Below are 17,136 nucleotides of genomic sequence, written 5' to 3'. Positions count from 1 at the left end.
ATATACCTCTGTACTGATGTCAATGACGATTTATGTTTGTGTCCGAACTGCATGTCACATTATTATTAAGGTAAAAAATACATTATCTTTCCTTTGCTGACCACATGCCTATTAGTAGTTAGTGGCTTTAGTAGTTCGAACTTTTATTTAGCTGGCAGCACTGACGCTCGCTGTATTGCACTGGTTCGCGTAATGAAGATTTTTGTGAGGTAAGTGCTGAATGAAATGTACACTACTGGCCATTAAAATTGCTACACCACTAAGATGACGTGCTACAGACGAGAAATTTAACCGACAGGAAGAAGATGCTGTGATATGCAAATGATTAGCTTTTCAGAGCATTCACACAAGGTTGGCGCCAGTGTTGACACCTACAACGTGCTGACATGAGGAAAGTTTCCAACCGATTTCTCATACACAAACAGCAGTTGACCAGTGTTGCCTGGTGAAACGTTGTTGTGATGCCTCGTGTAAGGAGGAGAAATGTGTACCATCGCGTTTCCGACTTTGATTAAGAACGGTTTGTAGCCTATCGCGATTGCGGTTTATCGTATCGCGACATTGCTGCTCGCGTTGGTCGAGATCCAATGACTGTTAGCGGAATATGGAATCGGTGGGTTCCGGAGGGTAATACGGAATGCTGTGGTGGATCCCAACGGCCTCGTATCACTAGCAGTCAAGATGACAGGCATGTTATCCGCATGGCTGTAACGGATCGTGCAGCCACGTCTCGATCCCTGAGTCAACAGATGGGGACGTTTGCAAGACAACAACCATCTACACGAACAGTTGGACGACATTTGCAGCAGCATGGACTATCAGCTCGGAGACCATGGCTGCGGTTACCGTTGACGCTGCATCAAAGACAGGAGCGCCTGCGATGGTGTACTCAACGACGAACCTGGGTGCACGAATGGCGAAACGTCCATTTTTCGGACGAATCCAGGTTCTGTTTACAACATCATGATGGTCGCATCCATATTTGGAGACATCGCGATGAATGCACATTGGAAGCGTGTATTCATCGTCGCCATACTGGCGTATCACCCGGCGTGATGGAATGGGGTGCCATTGGTTACACGTCTCAGTCACCTGTTGTTCGCATTGACAGCACTTCGAACAGTGGACGTTTCATTTCAGATGTGTTATGACCTGTGGCTCTATCCTTCATTCGATCCCTGCGAAACCCTGCATTTGAGTAGGATAATTGTAATGTTGTTGCATTAATTTGAGGTGTAAGCGGTGCTGATATTCAAGACCATAAAAATGAGTTATAAGCTGTGAGCAGTCTGGCGAAGTTAACCTTGCATTACTGAGCAACTGTTTCACCAGGTATCTAGTCTAGCGTACCAAATTCCCAACCAGACTAACATTAATTATAATTATAATTTAAATAAAAAGAAATAAATCAGTTTATATTTGGAAAATTATTTGATCATTGAAATTTCAGCACATTTAACTTAATTGATAACTAAACTGGTGCCTTATTTAGGATTGTGAAAATGTGAGTTTGTAATCTTACGGAACACATCAAATATGGAGCCAAGATTGGGAGACTGCATACAACACTGCATTCATAAAATAACACACGAAGAACGTTGAAACATATGCAAGAGGAAATTAACCACAACCAACCGATTCAATTTTCACCCAAAGAAGTTACGTTCGTAGCGCAATCCTGTCTGTCATGTAATTACCACACACTGGTATACTAAATTCATACTAACTCTCTGTGAAATCTTCCCGAAAAGAATAGCTGAGAGCTACTTTGATGATTACACCACATGCTTCACGTGGTCAACTTGGTTTACCCAAAGAGTGTAACACCACAATAATTTTGATAATTAAAATAAATTAGATCGAAACGCAATTTACAAAAGAAAAACCTCGAACTGGTTACTATCGTCTTACTATTAACCTGATGGGTCAAACAATTGTATAAGCACGTGGTACTGGTCTCACAAAGTACACCCCACGTGGGTTGAACATAAAGAAAAGTTGCTATATTGAAAAATATTGTCAAGACGAGACGTTATAATCTCACGCACATTCGCATTTAAGATTGATGATCTTAGTTAGAGTTACTGATCAACACGCGGTTCCACTTTACTCACAACGTAGTGACAAAGCAACTACTAGAAGATATTCTGAACTTCACACTCGAAATACACTGCGTTGCAATTTAAGATAACATTAGATATTTTAGAGATAAACCTGAAATAAACGTGATTAAATTTTCATTTAGGCTGAACTTAAGAAATCCATTGTCCTACGGACTTAGCAGACACGCGCTTAGCCGGAGATCTTATCACTTCAGACGCTCGCCGCGGACAGACTGCCCTGCGCTCCTACCGAGCGTGCTAACAGATACAAACGGAAGTGACCAGAGAGGCAGTTTCCTATACCAACATGACAAGGGACGGACAGGACCATGCTAAGAATAGAAACCTCTTTGCTTCTAGAAAGCGTAGCTACCTGTTCCGACGTTGGTACTACTGTTCTCTAGCAGACAGGCTTGTCTGCTACCATCGAGCATGCAACTAGAAATACATTTGCTCATTCATTCTTTCACACAGAAGGAAAGGGGGATGACAGTATCTTATCATATATAGTATATAAAAGAAAGCAGATGTGGGTTTCGTATGAGACTGTGTGACATGAATTACATATAAACTGTGTTTTAAAGTGTAGTAGTGTGGCAGATCGTTCTTGTTTATGTGTAAAAGTAACACGTTCCACTGCTCAGTCTCCTCCCAGATAGTCAGAAACACCACAGTAAATTTAGAAGAGGAATTTATGCCGTAAATGACAACAGATTTAAGAAATTAACATGAAAGGAATCCAACAGAGACCTTTCATAATGCACAACCACCTGTTGCAGGTCCTGTACGGGCCTTTCTGGATACAGAAAATGTTCGGCTGCTGCCCTGGCCAGCACATTCTCCAGATCTCTCACCAATTGAAAACGTCTGGTCAATGGCGGCCGAGAAACTGGCTTTTCACAATACGCCAGTCACTACTCTTGATGAACTGTGGTATCGTGTTGAAGCTGCATGGGCAGCTGTACCTGTACACGCCATCCAAGCTCTGTTCGACTCAATGCCCAGACGCATCAAGGCCATTATTACGGCCAGAGGTGGTTGCCCTGGGTACTGATTTCTCAGGATGAATGCACTCAAATTGCGTGAAAATGTAATCAAATGTCAGTTTTAGTATAATATATTTGTCAAGTGAATACCCGTTTATCATCTGCATTTCTTCTTGGTGTAGCAATTTTAATATCCAGTAGTGTATAGGTTATTGGTAAGATTTCTTTTCAGTCACGGCCATTCTTTTGAATTATTTATTTGAAGTCAGGTTATTCCTTTTTTGAGCAGTTAAACTGCGTTTCGCTAGAATATTGTGGGTCAGTGTTGACGTGATAGGAATAAGTAAAGAGAAAGTAGGTTCATTTGCATTCAGTTTGACCCGGCAGTTTAAGTAAAATTTTTAATAAAGAAGTTTATACGCATGTCGGCCTTCGCTTCTGAACAAACGAATGAACTCGCCCAGCTCTCTGGACAAAAACTGATACTGTGCGTACCGGCCGCAGTGGCCGAGCGGTTCTAGGCGCTTCAGTCTGGAACCGCGCGACCGCTACGGTCGCAGGTTCGAATTCTGCCTCGATCATGGATGTGTGTGATGTCCTTAGGTTAGTTAGGTTTAAGTAGTTCTAAGTTGTAGGGGACTGATGACCTCAGATGTTAAGTCCCATAGTGCTCAGAGCCATTTGAACATTTGATACTGTGCGTCGTCCATTGTATCCTGCGCGAGCTACGCCGGTGTGGCGGCCCTGCGGATGCGCACGCAGAGCCGCTGGGAGCGGCGGACTGACGCTGGCGGCCGCTCGTCACGGGCCAGCGGCCTTCCAGGTCGGCCGCCTGCCAATGGCCGCCCCGCCTCCCTCTGTCTGCCATTATTTTTACACCTGGATGGCACTTCACAAAATCGTTATAAAACCAGGGCGCGCGGGCGGAACTGGACTGCGTGGTTCGTACCGTGTCGCTCGCACCTCCAACAGCCCGAGGGCTAACGACAAAGCCAACAGTGGAAACATCCCACATTTCTCCCGCCAAACAAATCCAAAGTACAGAGCACTTTGCTTGTTTGGTATATGGAAGGGAGTACTTTGCTTTTCTGCCTGTTTTTGTGGTACAAATTTTGCAGTTGAGGTCAAATTAACTTTACGATGAGGTAGAGACTTAAACTGTCAACATAGCTCAGAACAGGATAACAATGAAACATTAACTGTCCTTCTTGTCTGGTGTTTGGTGGTGGGTACTTTGTGTACCACTGGCATTTTCCTGTTTTCCTTTTCCAGTTGCGGATGTTTCTTGGGAAGTACGGCTGCTGGTGAGTCTCAATGCAAGTCGATTATTTCAAATGTTTACCCCCTACGGTCTTTTAGCGAGATATACGTGGGAGGAAGCAATTTGTTGGTTAACTCAGTTGAAGAAAAACTGAAATAAATCTAAAATTTGCCACCGGCCGCTGTAGCCCAGCGGTTCTAGGCGCTTCAGTCTGGAACCGCGCTGCTGCTACGGTCGCAGGTTCGAATCCAGCCTCGGGTATGGATGTGTGTGATGTCCTTAGGTTGGTTAGTTTTAAGTAGTTCTAAGTCTAGGGGACTGATGACCTCAGATGTTAAGCCCCATAGTGCTTAGAGCCATTTCAACCATTTTTTATAAATTGGCCACGTGTCTCTGTTGTAATCTCATCAAAATGTTTCAGATCGATTGAAACATTTCTTATGCACAAGGATAAAAAGCAGAAAATAATTATTTAAATAAAAAACTTTGTAGTATAACACGTTTTTAAAATGAACTAAAACGTGTGAAATAATTTCACCTAGCCTCACAGATTCCTAACCCCATACAGCAGACCTGAAAATCTGTGTTTGTGAATTTTTTAATAGCCACGAAAATACTTGTAAGATTTAAAATGAAAAATGTGGGACATATGCAGTAATTAATGCTAAGGAAGTGACTATTAACGCATCGATTGTGTGTTATATGCGGCCCCGGTTCTTCATTTTAAATCTTACTAGTATTTTTCTAGCTATTAAAACTTCACAAGCAGAATTTTTCAGAGGAATTCGTAAGAGGTTAAGAATCTGTATGGGGCTAGGAAAAATTATTTTATAGTTTTGAAAACGTGTTACATTAGAAGGCTTTTATTTAAATAATTATTATTCCAGTCAGATTCTAAATCTAGTGCCAAGTTACGATTTTAGTATAGGTAACTTAAATATCTCAGAGATTTTTTTTAGGCCTCTTGTTGCGGTGATTCACTCGATCAAAATTATAAAACCGACACACTCTTAGGTGGTACAGTAACGACCAGGGATAAAGGCAAATAAATTAAATATTCGTCTTGAACAAAGCTAGCCACACAGTAGTCTTCGCTACAGTTGGCCTTTACCTGTGAGCAAGCGGTTGCCCTGCACTGGATGCAATGGAAGAGAGCGGGAGAGGGCGAGCATAGCGTGCCAAGGCTAAGAAAGCTTCGTTATTGTTTTATGTAGTTAAAACCATCGGCACGCGGGTTTATTCGGTGTGAAGCTAGTTATAGCCGCGATGCATATCTTTGGGATAGAGATAGGATTACTTTCCGCGGTGAGCACGCTGTTTTGACAAAGCAAGCAAAACGGCTTATGAAAAGAAAAAAACGGATTAATACTTTTGCGCAGACATGAAATTCTTATCGTTGAATTGTAGCTCCAGCCTTTCTTAACCTTATGCGTAAGCCAGTAAACGCTTTACGCTGGGTTCTCATTGCAATTGAGGGGAAATTTAAGAGCAGGACTCGAACGACCGGCGGGCGACGTAGCTTGAAGGAAGTCTAGCATATACACTCCGGTTATAAGCAACTGGAGTCAGTTAACTTAGCAATTCTTCAGCGTTTCGATAGCTGCTGTATCCCAGATGGCTCCTCATGTCTGCAGTGACACATGCGAAACGCCCAAGTATTTAATTAAAGTAGGTAGAAGGAAGTCAATATCAGTACAGTACGGTTAATGTGATGTAAAATATACACAATTCCTGCCACATACGCTACTAAACAAAATCTGCTACGTATTTTACACGCGAGGAAATAACGCGATCGACGGTAAAACGATTTTTTTCATTCGGTATCGATGTCAAAAGCGCCTGAAATAACATAGATACATCTATGATGTAATTACTGCTACCTTGTACATAAGTCATGGAAACGGTCAGGTCATTTGCATATTTTTAATTTTGCATTAGTGAGCATAATAGATACATATCTGTATAGCTTTCCTCTCAACGAAATTTATTGTGGTGTTCCTTTTTAGCGAAAGGAAATACAGAAGCTTGTAATTCTTCACTCCGTTCCCTCCTGATGGAAGCAATTAATTAATTTATCATCTGTCACGTCCCTGTTGGATCATGAGCCCTTCAGCAGTTTTCCCGGACCCGAGTTCGAGTCTCGGTCCGGCACACAGTTTTAATCTGTCAGGAAGTTTCATATCAGCGCACACTCTGCTGCAGAGTGAAAATCTCATTCATGAATAGGCACATCAGATCGTGAACCGAACATGACCGAATCCTGTTTGCTCGCGATCACCTAAGTTTTACTCAAGAGAGAATGACCATTTGCTGATGCTCGTTCGCTAGTATTCGTCCGGTGTGAAGTTGGCTTTACAGATAGTGGACACTGTTCTAGAAGTGCTATTGGAGCTGACACCTGTTTCCGGCAGTCCATAGGCTACGAAACCCATTGAGGATCAATGGAAAGCTCTAACAGTTGTATCACGATATTCGTCACGCACCAAGAAAAGTCTTGCTGGAAAACACAGCTCATAATCAAAAGGATTACGATCGTGGGAGGGCATTTAAGTTAGCTTGAGTCGAGTCAAGAGTCTCACCACCGTCGCGAGGGCAGGATGACGCCAAAACGTGTGATGTGACGACTTCAAAAAGCTGAATGTTAGTGTAAGGTAAGAAGGTCGTGTCACAGCAATCAGAAACGGCCTGTACGAAACTCACCTGGTGAAAAAAAAAAGAAGGTAGACCTGCTACTCTTGCGTGTATTACTTCAGACCCTGTTAGTGCTTTAGGGACTCATGTTTTCCTTACAAGTATTTCACAAAGACTGAACAGTGTCTTACTGCATGCTCGGAAACAGTACGGTGTGATATCGTACCTTTGCAATTTGTAATGCTCCTATTGCTCTGTTGATTCTGAGTGACTGGTAACCTAAACGGGTTTTCAGTAGTTGTGAGATATTGAATTACTGACACAGTGCACCTGTGCATATGCTTTGTGGACGTATGAAGTACGTAGTGCCTATTGGAAACAACCAAAGTTTCTGCCTCCTTGACCAGCAATCTTCCAGTGAGCTGATCTTGTACTTTCTACATTTATATTTGCACCCGCAAGCCACGGTGAGGTGCTTGTGCGGAGTGTACCTTGTACTGCTGGTAGTGATTTCCTTTCCTGTTCCACTCGCAAACCGTGCGGGGGAAAATACCTGTCCGTGTGTATCCGTAAATCCCTAATGCCACTTATCTTCGTTGTCCTTCCGTGAAATATACGTTGGCCGCAGTAGAATCGTTCTGTGGTCAGCTTCAAAGGTCGGTCCTCTAAATTTTCTCAGTACTGTTCCGTGGAAAGAACAACATCGTGCCGCCAGGATTTTCACTTGAGTTCAAGAACCATCTCTTTAATACACCCGTACTGATCTAATCAACCGGGAACAAATCTAGCAGCCTGCCTCTGGATTTCTTCGATGCCTTCCTATAATCCGATTTGGTTGGGATTCCAGACACTCGAGCAGTACCCAAAAGTGGGTCTAACTAGTGTTCTATACCCGGTCTTTTTTTTATGATGGATGGGCTACACATTCCTAAAATCGTTCAAATGGCTCTGAGCACTATGGGACTTAACATCTGAGGTCATCAGTCCCCTAGAACTTAGAACTACTTAAACCTAACTAACGTAAGAACATCACACATCCATACCCGAGGCAGGATTCGAACCTGCGACCGTAGTGGTCGCGCGGTTCCAGACTATAGCGCCTAGAACCGCTCGGCCACTCCGGCCGGCATTCCTAAAATTCTTCCAATAAATCCAGGTCGAAGTCTACCATTCGCTTTGCCGGTTACGGTCCTTACATGTTCGTTCAATTTCATATCGCTTTGCAAACGTTGCACCTACGTTGTTCTCCGCACTGGGCAAGGATTCATATACAGTAGGACACTGGTCAAAGTACTCATTTGGCCACCCGGATTAAGGTAGTCCGCGATTTGTCTAACTGGACTAAGGCAAACACTGGGCCGGTTCTTTTGAAAGGGCACTGCAGTTTTTCCTCCCGCTCCTTCCTCAACACCAAATTGTGCTCCTTCTCTAACAATCCTCTCGTCGATGGCACATTAATCTCTAATCCCCCCCCCCAGAATGAAAATTCTAGTGATCTGCTACATTATACTACACTGCGACCATCACAAATTTTGTATTTTCTAATTCTAAATTGCACTATTCTACACAAGAGCGCATCACACAGCACTGCACTACGCTAAATTTCTATACTTGTTATCATAACCAAACTAGATTTCCTCAAATACCAGAAAAATAAACTAGAATGTGTAAGGATTGGAAGGTGGCTACTGGGTGTCAGGAAATCCTTACTGTTTCTCCCCGATCATACCTCGCCACTGCTTCCGGAACGTTGTGTTCTGCCGTGGCGCATCTCGTTGTCATGATGTGTGGCGTCTTCTTAGTGTTTTCTCGGCCACGTGTGCTTGCATTTATCACATATACACAAACAGATACAAAAAAATTTGATTTTTGTCTGGGACAATAGACAATATCCATCTGTGACCATTTCACTATCTGTACGATAACGCAAAGTTGTTACAGGTGTTACTATGCGAATGCAAAGGGCATTTTAAACTGCGAAGGGGCAATTTAATTAAAAATGGGCTAAACATATAACGCTTGGTACCTACAGTTGCTGAGACCTGAAACTGACAGCAGTGAAACCGGTGAGGCAGAAACCAAGCAAGCGGGAGGGGAAGCAATGTACGTTGGTCAGAAGATAAGAAATTTAAATTCACTATAATGTGAAAAGTGTCTATATGGGACCTCTTCTGAGCGAAATTTACTACCAGAGTTGGTTTTATTATTTGTATCTGCCTTTTGTGTTGTAGTCGATTATCTTAAGAAGTTTCTTAATACAGCAATGTACTACTGAAATACCTAATATTTTTGTCTGTTATCGTAGCGACATATTTTTCGAGAGTTACTGTTCTTGAACATGAGCCACAATTAATTCACAAATTCTTTGTGTAAATGAAATGTTCCTGCATTCAACAACACTGTAGGTGTAAATGCCCTATTTCACAAGCAGAAGATGACGAAACAGGGAGAGTGTATGTTGGGACTGAACGGGTAAAGGGAGATGTAAACCTACAATCACAGTGGGCACTATAGTAGGGGAAGAAATAGAAGACAGAGATACGGGAGAATATGGGTTCAATAGACGGACTGAGAGAGAAGAAGGACTCGTAGAACTCTGCAACAAATTTCTTCTAGTATTAATAAATACGCTGATAAACTGTTGCACAAAAGAACGAGGTATACATGGACAGGACCACGAGAAACGGGAAGATTACATCATGGTGAGGCAGTGATTCGGAAAACAGATACTGGATTATAAGACGCATGCAGGATCAGACTCAGATCACAATTTAGCAATGGCGAAAACCAGACTGAAATTTAAGACAATCGTTGGAAAGAAAAGAGATATAAAAAAGTGGGATACAGAAGTATTGAGAAATGATGATGTTGATAGAATTGCGTAGGCTTCCGCTGCCAGAGTCAGTTGATGCAGAAGTTTTCTGAGTGTGGTATCGCGTTATAACGCAAAAACCTGTGCTGGAGAAATCAATGCTTTGGCTATGATAACAATGGCCTTCTTTTGGGCCTATGGTAACAAGTAACCAGTAGACCCTGAAGAAGGCCACTATAACCGCGGCCGAAATATTGGTCGCTCCAGAATAGCTTTTTTTTTTTTTTTTTTTTTTTTTTTTTTACATTATGACCCAGTATCACCCTCAGAAAACTTATATGTCACATGATAATGTTGGTTTGAAGTTCTCTGCAACCGTAGAAACTATGTTAGTGAATGCCGCAGTATGCAGTTCAGCTGAACAGGAATGGAATTCCCCGAAAAAGTTGAATCACAGAAGTTGGACAGACAAATTTAGGTGCAAGGGAGGTAACTGTGAAGAAGCCTTGGCTATTAGGATAAATACTTTAATCGAGGAAAAAAAAATGGTTCAAATGGCTCTGAGCACTATGGGACTTAACTACTGTGGTCATCAGTCCCCTAGAACTTAGAACTACTTAAACCTAACTAACCTATGGACATCACACACATCCATGCCAAAGGCAGGATTCGAACCTGCGACCGTAGCAGTCGGGCGGTTCCGGACTGCGCGGCTAGAACCGCTAGACCACCGCGGCCGGCTAATCGAGGAAAGAAGTAGTACGTACGTAAATCTTCAGTAAAAGACATTAATGCAGTAATGCAAGTCATTTAGGAATGAAGTAAATCGGAAATGAAGTGAATCTGAAGAGAAATCGTTGCAGGAAAAATGTGAAGAAATCGAAAGGTAAATAGTCGTTGGAAGAACTTATTCACCAAATAGAGAAGTTACAACAGCTTTCGTTGAAATCAAATGCAAAGACGTCAGCATTAAGAGTGCAATGAGAAATCCACTGCTAAATGCAGAGGAATAAGCGGATGGGTGGAGAGAGTACACTGATGGCAACTAAGAGGAGAGGGTGGGGGGTGGGACGTCTGTTGCAGACGTGGCGAAGAAGAAATGGTTTTCGACTTGGAAGACGTAGGTGACTCAGTACTGAGTTTGACAGAGCGTTGAGAGAACTGCGAAAAAACAAGGCAGAATAAATGCATAACATTCCTTAATGTGTAGGGTCTACGAGACTGGAGACCTACGACTGGATTTTCTCAAGAATATCATCCACATTATCCCGAAGATAGCAAAGGCACAGATTAATGCGAGAATTATCCCAAAACCAGCTTAACAACTGATCCACGCAAGTTGTTAGAACAAAAATATGCAGAAGAATGGAAAGGAGACTGAGGACCTTTTATATGCCGCTCAGTTTTGATTTAGTAAAGGTAGGGGCAGTTCTGACGTTGCGTTTGATAAGAGAAGCAAGGCTTAAGAAAAATCAAGACGCTTTCATAGGATCCATCGACGTAGAAAAAATATATTCACTGAAGAGCCAAATAAACTGGTACAGGTATGCGAATTCAAAAACAGAGATATGTAAACAGGCAGAATACAACGTTGGAGTCGCAACGCCAACTAAGACAACAACTGTCTGACGTAGTTGTTAGATTGGTTACTGTTGCTACATTGGCAGGTCTCAAGATTTAAGTGAGTTTGAACGTGGTGTTATAGTTGGCGCACGAGCGATGGTACACAGCATCTCCGAGGTAGCAATGAAGTGGAGATCTTCCTGTACGAGCCTGTACCGTGAATATCAGAAATCAGGCAAAACATCAAATCGCCGACATCTCTGTGGCCGGAAAGAGATCCTGCAAGAGCTACGACTGAAAAGAATCGTTCAACGTGACAGAAGTGCAACCCTTCCGCAAATTGCTCCAGATTTAGATGCTGGGCCATCAACAAGTGTCAGCGTGCGAACCATTTAACGAAACATCTCGAAATGGGCTTTCGGATCCGAAGGCTCACTCGTGTATCCTTGGTTTGCACGACCCAAAGCTTTAAGCTTCGCCTTGGCTCGTCAACACCGACATTGGACTGTTGATGACTGGAAACATGCTGCCTGGTCGGACGAGTCTCGTTTCAAATTGTATCGAACGGATGGATGTTTACGGGTATGAAGACAACATCATGAATCCATGGACCCTGCATGTCGGCAGGGGACTGTTCAAGCTGGTGGAGGCTCTGTAATGGTGTGGGGCGTGTGCAGTCGGAGTGGTATGGGACCCTTGATACGTTTAGATAGGACTCTGACAGGTGACACGTACGCATCCTGTCTGATCACCTGCATCCATTCATGCCCATTTGGATTCCGACGGACCTTGGCAATTCCAGCAGGATAGTGTGACACCCCACACGTCCAGAATTGCTACAGAATGGCTCCAGGAACACTCTGCTGAGTTTAAACGCTTCCGCTGGCCACCAAACTCCCCAGACATGGACATTATTGAGCATATCTGAGAAGAGATCTCCATCCCCTCACACTCTTACGGATTTTGTGGATAGCCCTGCAGGATTCATGGTGTCAGTTCCCTCCAGCGCTACTTCAGACATTAGTTGATCCATGTCACGTAGTGGTGCGGCACTACTGCGTGCTCGCGGGGGCCGTACACAATATTAGGCAGGTGTATCAGTTTCTTTGGCTCTTCACTGTATAAAGTGAATGAAATCTGTGTATTTGCATTTGTCCTAATGAAACAATTTTCTTGGAAGAAAGCACTATTCACCAGATGAAAGGTAATAACTCATTCACTTTCCATGTTTTCAATTGCGTGCACATTAACGTACTAACGTATGCTATGGACATTATGTAAGGCAATTGTACAACACATAAAATGGCGCTAAATTCTTCAATACTTATGCAGTAAAGGAGCAGAAGACGTTCTACTAACGATTCTGACACTGTACGGGGTTAGTCATAAACTTTTAATTACCACCTCGAAGAAATAAAATTACATAATTGATTATTGGTTTGACGCAAAAATTTCAATGTGTATCGAGACTATAGGTACGTACCTTCTAATAAACCAACAATTAATTATGTAACTTTAATTTTTCATGTTGGTAATTAAAACTTTATGACTGCTCCTCGTACTAAAACACGCAACTCCGTCTGATGATGGCCACAATGTCCCGAAACCGGTCATAGCAACAAAATGAAGCTTCTTAAAATTATCTGTGGCTGGTTGTGCGTTCCCTTGACAATCTTTCATTGAATAACGCCCACAGATTTCAACAAGCTGCAAGGTGGACAAAATAAAATAGTTATTCAACAGCCCATATTTCTTTTGGAATGAAGGCGGCTGTTCAAGGGCGTACCCAGGATCTGAAGTAGGGGGGGGGGGGGGGGAGGGGGCGGGGCAGGTCATACTAGTCTCAGGAAACAAGGACTCGAGACAACATACAGCACTTCTTACTAAATAAAACAGTAAACCAGTGAAAAACTGCTTTTAATAAACATTTCCCTCCCCTTCCCCTCGTTGGGTACGACTATGCGGCTGTTCGTGAAGTGGCAACCCTGTACGACGCCAGCTCTCACACGAGCTATGAGGTCGCAGGTCGGCGTTTTGTTTGGTGGGAACCTCAGTGGGACCTATCTAGCTGGCGAGCTGGCTCCGCCTGTTTATTTGTGGGAGGAAGGGAGCCCGCGGCGCAGTGGCGGAGACTTGTGAGGGCGGATTCCGGGAAATGGCCTCAGGTGGGAAACGCAGCTCTCTGCGGGAGTCCGCCAGCCCGCGCTGGCACAAAGCACTGTGCTGCCCGCAGAACGGCCGCCGCTGATGGAACTTTGGGGATGTCCGCTCGTGGAAACCTTTGTGCCACGCTCTCTCGTGGATCACTGTCACTGCTCGAGCATACAGCGAAGGAGAGCCATAGCGACAGCTGAAGCGAACACGAGGCAGCTAATTGTGTATAGCTTCACGCTGTGAGGCATTCGGCGTGCTAGTGGGTGCCGACAGGGAGTTCCAAGAATCCTCTTCCTGCAGGTAGCCTTTTCCTCAAAACACATCGCGGAAAACTTGGCAAGTGTAGAGCAGCTGATCCAAAAGCTGTGTCTGTGTATCGTCACTGGTATCTGGAAAAATCTCCACAAATATTCGGTCAGAAGTTGATGAGATTTCAGAGTGGTACTGGGATTGACCTGCCAGTATAGCTTAAGACGCAGCGCGCTACCTTTAGAGTCTGGGAGGTGAGCCAAACCCGGAGAGGATCCATGTAGTGCATTAACGACAGTGCACTTACTACACGGGACACAATGAACGTGGCTCTCAGGCAGTTTTCAGCGCACTCTTAAGCAAATGTTGGATTAGCCTGTAATTTCCGCCGAGAAAACGTATACAGAAACAGCTAGAAGACGATAACACACGAAACGAAAAACAATGTTCACAGACACTCTCATTCCCTCCATTTGAAGCTCTGCAAAGAGAATTTATTGCCAGTGTCCACCATTCTGATCCTATCACATTGCTGCTCATACATGAATGCTACAGTATATTTAGCTGTTTATACACTACTGGCCATTAAAATTACTACACCACGAAGATGACGTGCTACAGACGCGAAATTTAACCGACAGGAAGAAGATGCTGTGATATGCAAATGATTAGCTTTTCAGAGCATTCACACAAGGTTGGCGCCGATGGCGACACCTACAACGTGCTGACATGAGGAAAGTTTCCAACCGATTTCTCATACACAAACAGCAGTTGACCGGCGTTGTCTCGTGAAACGTTGTTGTGATGCCTCGTGTAAGGAGGAGAAATGCGTACCATCACGTTTCCGACTTTGATTAAGAACGGTTTGTAGCCTATCGCGATTGCGGTTTATCGTATCGCGACATTGCTGCTCGCGTTGGTCGAGATCCAATGACTCTTAGCAGAATATGGAGTCGGTGGGTTCAGGAGGGTAATACGGAACGCCGTGCTGGATCCCAACGGCCTCGTATCACTAGCAGTCGAGATGACAGGCATCTTATCCGCATGGCTGTAACGGATCGTGCAGCCACGTCTCGATCCCTGAGTCAACAGATGGGCACGTTTGCAAGACAACAACCATCTGCACGAACAATTCGACGACGTTTGCCGCAGCATGGACTATCAGCTCGGAGGCCGTGGCTGCAGTTACCCTTGACGCTGCATCACAGACAGGAGTGCCTGCAATGGTGTACTCAACGACGAACCTGGGTGCACGAATGGCAAAACGTCATTTTTTCGGATGAATCCAGGTTCTGTTTACAGCATCATGATGGTCGTGTCCGCGTTTGGCGACATCGCGGTGAACGCATGTTGGAAGCGTGTATTCGTCATCGCCATACTGGCGTATCACCCGGCATGATGGTATGGGATGCCATAGGTTACACGTCTCGGTCACCTCTGGCTCGTCACAATACGCCAGTCGCTACTCTTGATGAGCTGTGGTATCGTGTTGAAGCTGCATGGGCATCTGTACCTGTACACGCCATCCAACCATTGACGGCACTTTGAACAGTGGACGTTACATTTCAGATGTATTACGACTCGTGGCTCTACCCTTCATTCGATCTCTGCGAACCCCTACATTTCAGCAGGATATTGCACGAGCACATGTTGCAGGTCCTGTAAGGGCCTTTCTGGATACAAATAATGTTCGACTGCTGCCCTGACCAGCACATTCTCCAGATCACTCACGAATTGAAAACGCCTGGTCAATGGTGGCCGAGCAACTGGCTCGTCACAATACGCCAGTCGCTACTCTTGATGAACTGTGGTATCGTGTTCAAGCTGCATGGGCGTCTGTACCTGTACACGCCCTCGAAGCTCTGTTCGACTCAATGCCCAATAGTGTCAAGGCTGTTCTTACGGTCAGAGGTGGTTGTTCTGGGTACTGATTTCTCAGGATCTATGCACCCAAATTGCGTGAAAATGTAATCACATGTCAGTTCTAGTATAATACATTTGTCGAATGAATACCCGTTTATCATCTGCATTTCTTCTTGGTGTAGCAATTTTAATGGCCAGTAGTGTGCTACACAAGCGTGCACAACCACTTCATGTGTTGCTAAGGTGGCTATCTTCTAACTGAACGTCTCGTATCCTCAGCATCAAAAAATGTAAGCATAATGTATCGAAAAACTGTTTTATGGTGAACATAAATCCCAACTTTCAGGCTGTTGTCATTTATTAGTAGCGACAGTGATAGGTAGCAGTTCCTCTTACAGCAGAGGTATCGTTGCAAGAATCTGTACTTTCACACTGGTCATCTCGAATCCTCAGTGACAGTAGTAGGAAAAGCTGACCAATACGCCCGAGCTGCGTTCAGTAAGGAATGAAACAATTTTTTTTTCTGAAAACGGGTTGATTTTATTCAGGATTTCAATACACCATGGTATACCCCACTCTTTGGACTACAAAATGCTATTTTTCAACACAAACGCTGTGACGGTCTTATCCCACTTTTTGGGAACATGTATGCCCGCACCGTACCACTCTAGATATCGACGTCGGAGCCTGCATCTTGCTGCGTCAATAACCTCCCCATCATTCAAGTACTGCTTCCCGCGGAGTGCGTCTTTCATTGGGCCAAATACATTGAAATTGGAAGATGCAAGATCCGGGTTGTAGGGGGATGAGGAAGAATAGTCCAGTGAAGTTTCATGAGCTCCTCTCAGATGCGCAGACTTTGTGAAACCTTGCATTGTCATGTAGAAGGAGAAGTTCGTTTGCATTTTTGTGGCTACGAACGCGCTGAAGTCCAACACGTCACAGTTGTGTGCGGTCGCCTTGTTGCGACTATGTCAGACGACTCACCCAACGAGTCACCGTGCTTTTGTTCACAGCCAAGCCTCCGTAGACATTCTGCAAGCGCCTATGAATATCTGCGATGCTGTGGTTCTCCGCCACAAGAAACTCAATTACAGCTCTCTGCTTGGAACGCGCCTCCGTTACACATGCCATTTTGGAGGCTACGTGTAGGGCCACCACGTATCGAAACTTCATGAAATTATAGGGGCTGCAGTAGGTATGTTCAACGACGTCCCACAAAAAATTTCCCATTTTTTTCAACCGAAATTGACCGAGAAAAATAAATGTGTTGCATTTCTTGTTGAACGCCCCTCGTAAGTTTCTAAAGTAGGGCACTATCTTCAAACAGCGTTTCGTATCCTCAGCATCATAAAATGTAAGCAAAACGTGTCGAAAAACAACTTTTATGCCGAAGATATACTCCAACTATCTCACTGTTGTTATTTATTAATAGCGGCAGCGATAGATTTCGCAGTTCATTTTACTGCAGCGAGTTGAAGTACCTAGTGTCGTCGTAAGTATCTGTAGCTTCGT

This window comes from Schistocerca americana, chromosome 1 (assembly GCF_021461395.2).
Source record: "Schistocerca americana isolate TAMUIC-IGC-003095 chromosome 1, iqSchAmer2.1, whole genome shotgun sequence".
Taxonomy (NCBI): Eukaryota; Metazoa; Arthropoda; class Insecta; order Orthoptera; family Acrididae; genus Schistocerca; species Schistocerca americana.
The sequence above is the reverse complement of the archived record's forward strand: the minus strand, read 5'-3'. Positions refer to the sequence as shown.